Here is a 15,141-nt window from a genome sequence, read left to right as displayed (position 1 = left end):
AAACAGACCAACAAAAAGCCTCTCGGAAGAAGCAGGATTTTGCTCCTCTCACAGAAAGAGAAGCATGATATTTTACTAATGTGTTTTCTAATAAAATAGAAAATACGTTTGTCTCATTTCCTAGTCTGTTTGAATGTTTTTTGCCAATCTGGAAGGCTCAGGAGCATATTCAAGAAACTGAAAGTTTAATATAAAAATGCTGAAACAGTTTTGTGGTTTTTACTTTAAACCAGAGTTGGTGCAGCTTTCTGCTTTCGTCTTGATTTTTGCTCCTGCTTTTTAAGGGAAAGGATAGACAAAAATACACCTGAGAACAGTGCAACGTTTGATCCAGATATTTGGTGCTATAGCACAGTGTGATATGCAATTCTTTCCTGTTTAAATGCTGATGACGTTTTAGTTATGACTCTTAAATGGAAAAATTAAATGAAAAAGATGTTACATTTTACCGTCTTTTTCAAAAGCTGTAATGGTGCAGTGAACTGTGATCATAAATGAAAGTTTTTCCTTTGAACCAAACCGAGGATCCAAAAATAAATACAATCCAGGGATGACTCTCCACGGAAATTAAATTAAAATGAGCTATGGGAGTTTGAAAAAACAAAAGAATTAAGACAGATAAAATGAGCCTGAAAGTGCCAAGTGACCAAAACTTTGGAAATCCTACAGTCTTCCTGAAAAAGTAAATATTCAACTGCATTAAGCTCAAGCTAGAAGGACCTAATATTTAGTGTTTTTTCCACAGGAAATCCTTTTGTCTCTGTACCATATTTTCTTTCCTAAATTTCATAGCTTATGAAGCAGCCATGACCTAAACAGCATTCCTTGCCTCAACATCATATATACACATATATATTTTTGCAATTTTTAATATGTGGTGGTATTTCCATCATTATGTTTTAACATGTGTTTTTTTGCAGGCCTTCAGATGTTCAGAAGAATTATGCAGATTTTACAAATGAGTACTAGAGCATTTATGCCACTTGATGATGCCCCATCTGTGCTTCCCCTGTAGTGTTTGACGGGGCATCTGTGTAAATTGCTACTTTTTTTTGTTTATTAATTAGCTCACTGCATAAAAAAAAATCATATTTTACCTGCACTTTGAGGTGCTTCAGAAGATATTTATTTTATTTATTTATTTCCAAGATGATGTTGAGTCTTTAGTTTGCCTTTGCTCTTATAGATTCTAAAATGAGATATCAAGCTACTTCTCCTTTAAGTTATTGAAAGGCCAGCAAATTGGAGAAATTAAACTTCTGCACCTCACTCCTGAAAAGCACATATTTCTTTTCTGAAATTGCATTTACAATATAATGTATTTTATTGTATGCATTTATATATTAATTAATAGGTATGTACTTATATACGTTCATCTGGTGAAAATGCATAGGCTAGATTTTATGCTGATTATATGTTTGTTCCGTTCGGTTACTTGATTCACTTTTTTCACTGATACTCTGCATATCCTTTTATGGGGTTTATTTTGTTTTGTGTCCTTATTTCCCTGAGGGGGGGTGGAAAACCAAAAACCCTTTCTTTATGCTCTACTTTGCAAAGTGTGGGAACCTATTCTGAAATGTTTATACATTTTTACTGCTGAGAAATACAGAGGTGTATTTTTCCTCAATGTTACAATTTTTAATTTCAGTTTCCAGCAAAATTAAGTTGTCTGTTCGGACTACTTCTAAAACTGGCTAGAGATTTTGGTTACTGTAAGAAACAGTCTCTCAAACCTGCAGATTTGGTACGTGGCCCCAGTGGCCGTAGGCCAGTGAGAGTGTATGTTGTGACTTCAGAAGACAACTGGAGAAATTAAGAAAGCCTAGCAAGTTGTTTTAGTTTGGAAATGGTTGCACACATTTGGATGGTATCTTGATGATATCCTATCTAAAGTGTATGTTTAATGAGGATCTGAGCCACATAATTTTCAGGGTCAAATTTTAGTTTAAGCTTTCCAGTATTCCTTGGTTGCCACTCTTCCAGCAGTATTGTAGAGGGCTTTTTGTTTTTCGCTTTGTTTCCCTTTTGGATATAGGGACAGATTGTGAAGCATTTACCTTTGAGCTAATGCATATTCAATGTATAATTAACAATTTGGTTCACGTGGCTATGGTCTTTGATTTCTGTTACAAATGGATAAAAATGTGGATATATGTATTGCCTTCATAGGACTTAGCCTAATTCATAATGGGTGGCATTTTTGGTGCACAGATACTTTCTTTGTTAGCATCTGAAAAGTATTGTATTTTGCCACGTTACATTTATTGGAGAGTAGTTCTTTTTGCTTTTGTACAGGGTTCCATAGGTGGTCAATAAGCAGAACTGATTCATGAAAAACAGAATACTAAGCTATGTCAGGTTTACAATCCAAAATGTGTCCCTGTAACTTAAGTACCGTTGTGTCACAGCATTATATTCTAAGCGCAACTAAGATTAATGACTGCAAATACTTAACACTTCCTATGCCTTCTCTGTTATTTAATGATCTGTACAAAGTTACCAAGCTATTACAAAAACAACAACAAACTTGCACTGAGCTAGTGCCAACAGTGCCTTTCAAATTCCAGCTCAAACAACGTTCTCTAGTGTTCTTAAATGTAGACAAAGCTAGAGAAGATTATGCTTATGCAAAGTCAGGTGGTAGTAGCTAACAATATGGTATTACAGCAAGACCGTATTACAAGAAGTAGACAATTTAAATGGATATTTTGGCAAAAAGCATGGGTAATGTCATTCTACCCTTTCTTTTTTCTCAACAAATAATAAGAATATACTAGTCCTCTTCCTACAAGCAATAGTTTGCATTGTTCAAATCATATCTGCATAGTACATCATCAGTAAATTTCTATGGGAGGATCAATTTTCTTTGGTAGAGAAAAACCTGTACATAACTACATAAGAGATGTGTACCTCTTCCCCTCCTCCCCTCTTCCCCTCTCATGTTACTACAGGAGACACTGCTGCTCTAGTACAGATATTCAGTTAACATCTGACATTAATGGTGCCAGATGCTTGGTATTAATATCTTAGATTGTCAAAATAGTGCTTTTTATAAAAGAAAAAAGTACTAGGTTGTTTCTCCTCGTTAAGTTATATTTATTTTTGGAAAGGAAGTTGATGATGCTCAACTAGAGCTCAGAGGAGAACCAGAGAAGTAGTATAATTTTGTTTCAACGTGCTATATTTGATTCTCTCATCTGTTAAGACCATTAACTAGTGATCATGTATCTATAACCATTACTCTTTTTGGTTAGTCCTTACATTTTTTACTTTTTTGATTACATCTGCTAACTTTCCTTTAAGCTATCTCTCAGATACCTCTTCAGCACTGGATATCTCTGACTGTTCTTTGATTTCCTTTTAATAGACCTCTTATGATCTTTATTACCTACTGTTTCTTCTTTTATGGATTTTGTCCATTTAATTCAATTTGCCTGGGCTTACAAGTTTCAAGGCTAATTTGTTACAACTTCTCCTTCTTTCCCTTGGACACGACCCATACTGAAATACCCATGCCTGGGGTACTAACTCGCAAAGCATTTCCCTTAGCAATGGTGATATCATTCTGGTGAGGGAGTAGATGAAAATTGCTCCAGAAGTCAATCAGAATATTATCAATAACTTTTTCACAGAAAAAGCTATGTTTGAGAGAAACTGATAATGGAAGAATTTCTTTAGAAAATTCATGTTCATGCTGGAATATAGGCATGGTTCTGTTTGTTTAAACAAATGTCTCTATAGCCCTCTTCTTATTTGAGCAGAGAATGATGCGCTTCAGAAAGAAGGGGTTTGTGCTTATGATAACAGCGTATAAGTGCCCAAACACTTGCTGATCACCCTGTTGTAGTTCAGTGTATGCAGTGGTGGAACTTAAGCTACAGACAATCCTCTCAATTTCCTGAACAGCAGGATAAAATCTAGCAGCGAAATCTATGAGAGGAAAATGAACAGTTGATTAAAACAAGAACAACAAACAGTGTGGAAAAACAACCTGAGGTAAGTGTTACCAAAATAGCTTGCAAAACGTCTGATAAAAAAACGTGCACAAAGTTTGCAGGCCATCACAATACAGCATTCTTTCTTAGTTGGCTGCCAGTTTTACACAAAGAATCTGAGATTTTTGCCCATTCTATAGTAAGTTATTTCCTATAGCTTTTATATTTGATGTTGAAAGTGAATAATATCTTTTGCTACCAGAAAATAGTTTGGGCTACACTGAGACAGTTTGTGTGGGATTTGTCTTGCCTAACTTGAGCTGTCTACAGCTATAGAAAGCTGTGCCTGAGTTAGTCACCCTAAGCTCCTTTTGTAGACAGTGGGGAAAAAAAAATAGGTGCTTTTAGGAGGTGATCCTGCTGACATATTTTAGATATCTGCTCTGTGATGAACTCAGCTGTGCCACAGAGATGATTCTGTCCAGTGACTGTAGAGGCTCAGATGTAGACATCTTCACTGTAGAAATATCCTTTAGTCAGATGAATTCTGCCTGTTTCCTCTAGCTCAAGGTAAAAGGTAGACATGGATGAAACTCTTCCAAGAGCTGCTCTTACTGCTTTCAAAAAGGATGTTTTTAATCTGATTTTTTTTTCCTTTGCTTCAAGGTGAAAAAGAACTTTCTAAAGCCCATTACAGAATCCAACTTACCTTATTTGTGCCCAGTCAGCTCTGTAGATCTTCCTCGGCGTTGTCCTCTTCTATTTAAGCACCTCCTACCCACTAGTTTGGGACGATGCTGGAATGCATGTGAAACCAGGTGAAGCATGAGTTTTGGTGTTTATCTGAACGAGGATGGAGTTAAGTGTGTGTTTAAATGCTTTTTTAAATTGGATCATGGTGGATGAACATCCCTAAGTTGTGATAGTCAAAGCAAGTTATGCTGGGCAATAGGGGAAGGGTTTTAGTCTTGTTAGAGCTTGTGACAAATTTGCTCTTTATTTGTACTTGTGTTTTGTTATATTTAATGAACACCACAATCTTTGCGACTGTCTTAGAATTGAAAGTGCTTTCAATTGTAATATTCAGTATAAGAGAACTCATCAATCAAATTGAACCTAGAATCCAAAGTTACTTGTAACACTGGAACTTCTAAAGTATTTATTTTTATTCTCATTAAATAAAGAGAGACTCAGATTATGATAAATCTTGTGTTGCCCTTCAGAGATACATCATCTAGTGCTTGAGGCCAAGAAATGAGTAGTTTCCATAATTAGTAAGGGAAATTGAATAATTGGGCTGTGGTTTATGAGGGTTCTTTTTCTAAGAAGAGAAGCCATGTAAGTCTCAGTCAAGTGGGTTAACATGATTTATTTTTTTAGCACACAATTATTGCAAGTTCATTTAGCATAAATTCTAAACTTGAATATTTATTTTGCATTTTTTTCATTTCTTCTTAGCATAACCACAGGACCATGTTTTTGTGAACATTTTACACTCATATTTTCTGCCTGAAAATGTGCTTAATACTGTGGTTAGTATGTTTTCTAACTCAGAATATTCTGTGATACGTTTTTCTGAAGACAGTGAAAGAAATAAGTGCTTGTCTTCCAATAACTGGCATAAATTGGGGTATTTCAATGGAATTTCACATGGTGACAAGACACCAATTTATTTCATATTTTTCCATCACAGAGAATCTTTACATCTGAATTGTTTATGCTCAAATAATTTAAAAAGCTAGATCAGTTTACAGATATCTACCTTGCTAGGCACAAAAATGCTCTTCTGTGCTGGCATTTTTTAATGCATGTATGATGTTATGATACATGCATTCTAATGCATTATGAAGTTAAAAACAAGAAGAGGAAGGATTCATTCCATCTATAACTTGTAGGAATAAGAGAGGGCAGGTTTGTCCAGTAAGAAACTGGATTCTTCCATATTTCAATGTGATAGTTCTACAGACTTCAATAACAGTCATCTCCTACAGTATTGTAACCTAATAACAGTGATGAAAAGGTGGGAGAGGGACCCTGTGTAGAAGATACCAGTCTCAAAGTTACCAAATGGAAAGCAGAACTTATCAGATACGGGAAGTGTTGGTGGCAGTGTAGGTTTGTTTCAAGCATAAGATTATTAAATCAGGTAGTGATCAGTGGATGTGTAACACTTTAGGACATCTTGCTATGAATCTAGGGGCAGGAGGCCGAAGAGACATGTATGAAACCGTTAGATACCCCTAGTCAACTCAGCTCTAAAGGAATTTCTTAAGCCTTGAGGAGGGGGAAATTGGAGGCAGCTAGACCTGATGCTAAGCACGTCTCCGTTCCTTTGCATACTGCGTGAGATAAAAATATTAGCATGCCTTTCTCACCCCTGGCCTGATGTGTTGTCAGAGAGATCTAGGGGAGCAAAGGCAGGAGAAAGAGGCCTCAACAGAAGAACCCATGAGAATAATAAAAATCATGTGGAGCAAAGCATCAGTGCTGTTTTTTCATGCTGTTACGTCATAGAGATTATTTTAACTCAGAGCAAGTTAGTTCTCTGGATGCACTTGGCAAGAAATTGGTAGGATTATTATTACCCCTTACTGAATATGACCAAACAGCCCCCTAGCCATGCATTCCTGTTTCGGACAGAGCAGTAGCAGATGCTTACAGAAAAGCATAAGAATGAAATATGTAGAGTAATCATCTAAAAGACCTTACCCTGAACTTGCAGCCCTTATTCATGTGAATGAAGTCCCCTTGAAATCAGGGGATGAGCATCCTGACAGTATTGTTCTGTTCCACTTTTTAACAGAAAAAGCATCATGAGCTTTCCAAATGGGTATTGATCCTCTAAACCCTCTTATGAAAAACCCCAGTAAAGTTTCCTAAGAGAAGTAAGGGTTTACAGAACATTTAGGGTATAATTTCAGCTAAACCTGAAATGTGCAAGAGTCTGTATAATTTGTTTCATCATTGCTGCATACTGCACATAACATCCCATTGACTCCTCTTGCACGTTTCAAAGCCTAGAAGCATGGTTTTAGTGTTGTTCCTGAAATGGTCTTCTCTGGAAAGTACTTCCAAAAGCAAACATATTTATTTTATTTTTCATGAATCTGATATGATAGATGTGCAGTATTTTGTGCTGAGCTAATTGATTTCTGCCTTTGAATATAGTTTACAGAATTTTTTGATTCTCATGTGCCATATTTAGAGTTAAAAATGAAAAAACAAAACACCCTGTCAATCATCAGAGAAAAAATATGTTAGGGTAAAAATGATACTACTATTGGCTCTCTTGGCTTCTGATGAAATACACTTTCCACCTTTCTCTTGGAAAACTTGGGAAGCTTAGGTATTGTAAAATGATGTGACATTTATTGGCATCAGAAAATGATAAAGGTTCCAAGCGTTCCTGGTGGTGTAGAAGTAGCTGTGAACCATGGCTTTACATGCATCAGACTGCATAAAATGCCTAAGCCAGTATTTTACACGTACCTAATCTCTGAGTACATAAAGTGCTGCATGTAATATAACTGAAACAACAATCCAGCTTTTTTAAAAATGCTTTCCGGTAACTATTTAGTTAGAAAAAGAATCAATATTCCTTCAGTATTCACAATCCACTCAACAGCTTAACTGATATGTTGTTCATGAGAGGTTAAAAAAAAGAGAGAGGGAAAAAAAAAGGAATGAAGGCACAGAAAGAAGCAGGAAAGGAAAGGAAAAAAAATTATGCCGCCTAGCTACAAGCTGCAGAGGGAAATTAATATTCAAAAGGTTAAGGTGTCTGTGAAATGTATGTAATGAGTAACACTCATAGTTTGTTACTATAGGTTCATTGCCTCTAATGTTGAGGACGGCACATGGATAATTTACGATTCCCATTGTCCCCTCTGCAGGGATTAATTCTGAATTATTTATGTACCTATATACGCACAGAACTGAAACATTTTAGTTAAAGTCAGCCACTCACTCATAGTCTTGAAATTATGCAGCCCTTGTTGCTAAAAATGATGTTAGCCTCTTGTGATTTAAGTCATAACATTTTATTTTCAGTCCCACTGAGAGAGAAAGCATACAGGAGGAAAAAAAAGATATATTTTCCTGAAGAAATCTCTGAATGCATTTTTTAAAGATTTAAATAGATAATGGTAATTTGTTGAGTCAAATTATTGTTGTAGTGTGCACGTAAATAAACCTTTATTTTATTCATGATTTGTGATAATTTCCCTATTGCTCTGCGAGGTTATTTTTTTAAGATGGCTATCTTTAAATACAAAAGCTTTGCATTTCAATAAAGGGAATCCCATCTACTTATTAATTAATCAAAGAATGGAATTTCATTTTGGGAAATTGGTCTCAACTGTTAAGAATTCCCACTGAATCACTGCCTTTGGTACAAATGAAACCTTCACTGCTGTTTCCATTTGAACTCCAATGATTCCTTGCTGTTCTAAATGGCTCTTTTGGCTACATCAAAATTCTTTAATCGTGGAAAAAAATGCAGACATTAAACATTTCTTAATAAAATATTAGATTAGGGAATGTCTTGAGATCTTCGCTGAGGATAGCGTTTGATAAAGATCTAACCTAGTCAGCATGAACAGGTCATAGACATTTTATCTAAGCTAGATAGCAGTTTAGCATGTTACATACATTTTTAACCGTTTTTGCTTCATCTGCAGGAGGAGGTTTTTTTGCTTGATTTGAGCTTCAAACATGTTTAAATATAACGTAGTTGTGGTGTGAAATTTCAAGTTTATTGCTATGCAGACATCATTAGGAAGAGGGCAATTAATAAAAGGAGGAAAGAAAAGGAGCCATTGCTAGACCGACCCCAAGCCTTTGGGGTTTCAGACGAACTGGCCGGTTCTGCTTTCAGGAATTGTACTATAACGACGACCGTGCATCGCAAGCAGACAGCCCAGTCTGTGAGCTGAGTATTTAATACCGAATGGATAAAGATGTAAAAGTATCTGGCATGGAAAAGGAAAAAAAAAATACATATAAAAGATCAATCCTGCTTTTTCCCCCTTCTGTACAATTCAACAATTGCTAATGAATTAGGAGGAGGGGCATATTGATGTACTGCTTGACTGTAACACAAAGAAGTGTAGTTAGCAAAAAGCTGCAGTGGGTAATGAACAGTATTTTAACTCGGCAGTTTAACCTCCGTGTCTGTCAGCAGTGACCTTTTACCAACCCCAATGAGAGCCTGATTTCTCACTTTTGCTACTCACTGCTGGATGAGTGAATGTGGAATTTGACAGCGAGAGGTTTTACATGAAAAGGGAAGGTACTTAAAAAGCATGTTTTGTGATGATAGGCTACATTTATTCGCTGTTCATTACGCCGGGTGCAGCGGCAGCGTCGCTGGATTGATTGGGTGTGAGCAGCTTGTCTTGTGGGGAAGTGCGGAGGCGTTATTGACCTGCATGGGGCGGCGGTGGCCTCCGCCTGACCCCCCTTTCACCTGGAATTGACCTTGAAAACAACCTAGGGTTCACCCCGCTTTGAATAAATAGAAAAGTGTCCTAACAGCATGTGGATTATTAGAATTGACATATTGCACATTTCTCCTTTTTCAACTTTTATAGAGGTGCGTGCGGAGGGGGTGGGGAGAGAGCGGTGCCTTTTAAATTTCCAGATCCAGCAGCTGCACGGCTTGGTATTTGTACAGATTTATGGCGGGAGGCAACTAGACTTTCTCCTGCTTGCCGCTAAATTTTACCATTCATCATTATTGATTAGAGCCTGCGCTCTATGACAGAGCCCGAACCTTACTATGACAATTGCTATTTCAGTTGTTATGGGCCGTAATGGGCCATAGGGATGATTTAAAAGAGCACAATAGCTATCTGTAATTACACATGAATAATCCATGAATTCTCTAGCGCAGTGCTTATAATCAGACCCTAACAGCCAAGGCCAAGACATTTGTACTTGTTTACCCTTCAGCAACTAGACCAGAAGGTATCTTTACGTGTCAACTCAGTCACAACAGGCCAAAAGCGATCATCTCCTTCCTTGTCCAGTCCCGAGTTTTCTTAAAATAGATCAGCTGAAGTGGCGGGTAATGGAGAATTGCACGAGCGCTGATGGTTCAAGCCCCTAATGAACTAGACTGAGAGTGGAGGGAAGCCTGGAGCCACCTTCTCAGGTTCGGTTCGGTTCGGTTTGGTTTTATTGGACCTAAAGGGTTATTTTTCAGTGTTTTTAAACCCTGATGGTAGCTTGCTTCTATGACAACCCTTCTCTGTGTGGAACGACAAGAAAGGGAAAGAGAGCTAAAGCAGCTACTCTAAAAGTCAGTGTTTAAATTTACCTTGGCTTACTCAACGCTGAACGTTTTCTGAATTGCTGCCCAATTTTAACTGTCTCTGCCAGTTTTGAAGTATTAATAACATTGATCACAAAGGTATCTATAACCCAGCTGCTGATGCAACTCTTTCAGAGAGCTCTTTTGGTGATAACCTGATAGTTTGATGGCATCGCATAAATAAGAACATAAGTAAGCTTGACCAGATTTTGGTAAAGCAAGCCTACTTTGCTCACAAATACTTCATTCAGAGCTCATTTGAAAAAAATCCAGGTGGATAACAGGCTGTAAAATCTACACAAGCCCATTTCTGCTGAGCTTATGACTTGTTTCCTCTGGCTGTTCTAGACCTCCATGTTTGTCCCAGCTTAAGTAGAGCACAAGATCTGTGGTAGTCTGAGGAGCGTCACCTATTTTTATTTTCACTAAAGCCTGTCTGGGTGCTCATCCTGTTTTGGGGATCTGAAACAGTATTTTTTCTAATCCAGGGCTGTGGAGGTATTTTCATTCTTTAGGAGCCAATTTTTTTTTTTTTCCAAGTCTTAACGCTGAAGCATGGTTTGAACGTTCTGCTAAATGGGCCTTGTTGCAAAATTAAAATGTAACACATCCTAAAAAGCAGCTATTGTCAAATGAAATAAGAGCCTGCACAATTTTATTGAGTCATGCAAATGATTTTTTCAAATATTATTTCCTCCTAACTGCTGATATTTATCTGTACATCAAGTAAACACAAGCAGGGATATGCTTTTTTAACAGCTGAGTCTGTACAGAATGCAAAAAAAAAAAAAAAAAGACTTATAATTGCTATGACATTAGAAACCCATGTAGTAGCACAGTCAGCTTCCATCTCATCTTTGTTCCTACCTCTCTGTAAAGGATAAGGCATTTTTGCCCAGAGGAAGAAATAAAAGGGAATCCTCGTTAAAAGGTACATTAACGAAAAAAGAACAGCTTTATTGGGGACATGTGCAGAAAGGGATGTTTGAGTAGTAAATGATAATTTACTTTTGAGGTATATTAAAAAGGTTTAATCTTACTGATCATGAGTTAAATTGGATGTTTTAATCAGTTAGTGAGTGCCAAAAATAATTATGCCAGAGTGCTTAGTCTGCAGAATGTGTACACAAAGCATATAAATCCTTTCCTTCCCCAGGGATTTCTCAGAATAACACACAACTAAAAGACAAAAGCGATATCAAACTCATATAAATTAACATTGCAAATGATCTGAAAAATACAATAAATAACATGATTCTATCACTCTGAATATGCTATACAGGGAAGTGTGTCCAACACAAATACATTCATTAATCTCTTATATCCTCACTAAACTTTTTCAGGAAACTTTCCTTCCATTTACTTTCTGCAGTTCAATTGAAGGTCATCCTATGCACAGAGAAAGTGGGCTGGTGTCTAAATAGAGAAATCTGTCATCTTTCCTGAAATAAATTTACAAAACCGGATTAATTTCACTTGTTTCTCCCTCTGAGGCAGAAAAGAATTTGACAGTGTTTAGTGCCTCCTCTGAAAGCCAAAACAACATACACTAATGGATCCTTTTATTCGATTTTGTAGGTCCTCATGGAAACGTGTAAAGATATCATTTACAAGGGATCTTTTTTCAATCTAGTATAGTAGATAGCTACAGTGCATGTGTGTGTGCACATGTGTGTTTATAATTACTGTAGATTGGATGCAAATTTAAATGAGATGGCAGCTGTGTAGGTGAAATGATCTTTAATCTTTGCAGCTTTTGCAAAATAATTTTGGAGCTAAATTATTTGTATAATCCTTTTACTTGGAAAATACAACGTAGAACATGCCCATCTTACAACTCATATGCTATATTTATGGGAAGGCTTTCTTAGAAGCACCCAAGCCTATTATTTATGAAATGTGAAAAATATTCTTGTGACATGAGTTTTTCTTTCTTTTAATTTCTCAAGTTCATCCCTTCAGTATCCTCGTTCTGCTTTTCTGAAGTAGAGAAATCTCTGATGATAATCCTACAAACTAACATGACAATTTTAAAATTAGCCTGTGTAGTTTCACTCCCTTCATGCAGGCTTTCCCTGTGGGAGAAGGGAGGAAAACTGCCAGAGAAAGGCAGTAGCCCTATGCTGAAACAGTGAGTTGCACAGGGTGGCATAGTCATGCGCCCCTTGTAGCGTGGCTGATTTTGTCACAGCTCAAGCTTTTTTATCTTTCTCTAAAAAGACGTATCCAGGGTTTGATTTCATACTGCTCACATAAGCTTTTCAGGAGTAACTCTAGTGGAAGCAAAAGAGTTACGACTGCAAGGTGAGAGGAAAATCAGATTCTGCCTCCCTTGTTCTGCTACTGTTTATGTACCTTGCTATATATGAATAAGTGTTTCACATGCCTTGAAGAAACTATTCATTAATAGCTTTTTTGCAGGAAAGGTGCTTCAGGTACTTTAAATTCCTTTAATATTAAAAACACCAGCCATGTGTGTAGCAAATTGTGGGTCATTATGTTTATATTAAGTTTATGCCAGCACGCAGAACAACATTCCAAACCAATTTTGTTTCTTCACCTCAGATGAAAAGTAATTCCAAAATAAAATTTATTACTGTTGTTTTCCTAATGTCTTACACAGAATTTATAGTATCTTTGACTGTCTTCTATGTTTTGGCCAGTCTCTACTTACATGCAGCACTATTAAAAAAAAAAAAAAAATTAGACACACAGATCTACATGTTAAGTTACATCTGGAGACTACCTTAAGGCCATGAAGGCTAACACATTCCGTTACCAATTAAAAACTGGCTTGTTGTACTGAAATATTAAAATGGGTGATTTTGTACCCCTTATTTATTGAAAAGCCTGGATGTAATTAGGTGAGTTAGAGACAGAATGTTTGTCCTAAGTATGAATGCTCTGATTTTTGTTGCTTAAAGTAACAATTTAATTGATAAAAATCGGCTCATGAAATTTTGTTTCATAAACTCAGTAATTACAACAAAGAAGCATCACAGAAAACGCCTCAGTTATCCATTTGAGAAAAGCATGCTGGTGTGGATTTGCTGTTAGTTTTATTAGTAGGACTCTAAGGGATAGTTCAACTGGTTGCGTTAGAGGCTTTGTGTTTTCTCTTTCTCCTGACTTTCAGCTCCTGGAACGCTCTGATGAGGCACTTATTGTACCGTGTGTAAAATAACTCTCCTGCAATCTCTTACGGTCATAATGACCCAAGTTCTGTCTTGGAGAAAAATAGAAATGCTTGTCATTTTGTCTGTTTAGCCAAGTTTGTGCAGGTGATGGCTGCCATTAAAAAAATTGTTCAATATCGACTTTAATGTTTGGTAAACTGTAAAAATTAGAAGATTAATTCAGATTGGATATGCATAAAACCCCTGTTGTTATCTGAGATTATCCACTGTTTCTGTAGGGCTCCCACTTCTTCTTTTCTGCCATTCTCAATTTCCCTAAGGATGGAGGGGGGCAGGCCACATTTGAAATACATGTATGATAAAGTTATTAATTTGGTTCCTGATTATTTTATCCACTCTGATGCTTACAGTAAGCAGAGTTTTCCTCCACAAGAGCTGACCTACCATATAATATTTTAAATTTCAATTTTTCTTTTTTTAAAGACAGTTTTCCTTTCTTCCAAATTGAGTTAGGCTTTTGGTGAATAGAGGGCTTAGATTCCCTTGCTGGTGTGTTTGTAGTCCAGGAAAGAGACGGAAATACCTGTGAAAAAGATAGAAAAGGTATTTAAAATCAATAGGAAAAGTGAGGCAAAAGGGGCAGAAACGTGCAAAAAAAGGTTTAAGTGTATGATAAAAATGAATGAAACTTTAACATCTCTGTGATTCACCCACATATGAAGTTACTTTAATTTCGATCTCTGTCTCAGCTTCCCTATTTGCATATAATCTTGCATTATCTTTGCCTCTAGAAGGATGTTCTCTGCTGTATGGCATTAAAAATATATATTTCTGCTTCAGTATCATAGAGGAGAAAGAAGGAGGAGGAGAAAACTTGAATAAGAAAAAAAAATGGGGGAGTGTGAAATAAAAATTAGAAGAACTGAGAGCGTAGAGCTGTTTTCTTGGGAAATGGTGTGAGATAAAACGAAAAGGCTCACAGAGAAAAAAAGTTGAAAGGGAACTGCATGATGGAAAGTGTTAAAGAAGAGGTGGAGAAGCAGGACAAAATCATTAAAAAAAAGGAGGGAGGGGGACATAATCGGACACAAGTGTAGAAGAGAGAGGAAAGAGATGAAATTAATATGGGCCAAAGAAGGAAAGAAGTGAAAAGGAAGGAAATAAAGTGAAATTGCTTCTGAATGTTTTGTTCATTTGTAATGCTTGCCTGGAAATGGGAAGGGAGCCCGAATATAGAATTCTTGCTTGAGGTGTAACACGACGGAGGGGGAATAATAATATAGTTCTCCATATCCATGTCTGGCAGTAAGTTCCTAAGGCCGGTTGTAGTTGAAATGTGTTGTAGACAGGGAATAACAGCACTTTTTCTCATTCCGTCACTGGAGTGTTTAGTTCTGAACTGATTGCAAGGGTTTCAAGCCAAATCCCCCTCAAAGAAACAAGTGACCCTTTCATAAAACCTTAAAGTTCAACCTGCATAGTGCGGTTGCACCAGGATATTTAAAACAAACATTGCAGTGTATCTCGTAGATGCACATCTGAGAGAAAGAGGAAGAGACAATTATAGTATATAAACATTCACACCATTCTTTATACAGCAGAGCATCACAGAAACATATTTTAATATAAAAACTAATTATTTTGGTCTCTTAGCTTTTGCCAGTTCCACATCCCATGTCAGTTACTTGCATCCAAAGCAATATCTTGTTTCCAAGGACACAGAATTTTCTTTGTTCTTTGCTGGGAATTTCTG

General features: G+C 36.7%; 1 long non-coding RNA gene across 1 annotated transcript in view; it reads left to right on the top strand.

The window, feature by feature from the left end:
• Positions 1 to 3,464: 3,464 nt before the first annotated feature.
• Positions 3,465 to 15,141, top strand: part of LOC104150207 (uncharacterized) — a 30,970-nt gene continuing 19,293 nt past the window's right edge. The window contains exon 1 of the long non-coding RNA XR_011137629.1: positions 3,465 to 4,756. This is a non-coding gene — a long non-coding RNA (uncharacterized lncRNA). The remainder of the gene's footprint in view (positions 4,757 to 15,141) is intronic.

Source organism: Struthio camelus, chromosome Z (genome assembly GCF_040807025.1).
Source record: "Struthio camelus isolate bStrCam1 chromosome Z, bStrCam1.hap1, whole genome shotgun sequence".
Classification (NCBI taxonomy): domain Eukaryota; kingdom Metazoa; phylum Chordata; class Aves; order Struthioniformes; family Struthionidae; genus Struthio; species Struthio camelus.
Note: the sequence above shows the minus strand (reverse complement) of the source record. Positions and strands in the feature narration are given on the sequence as shown.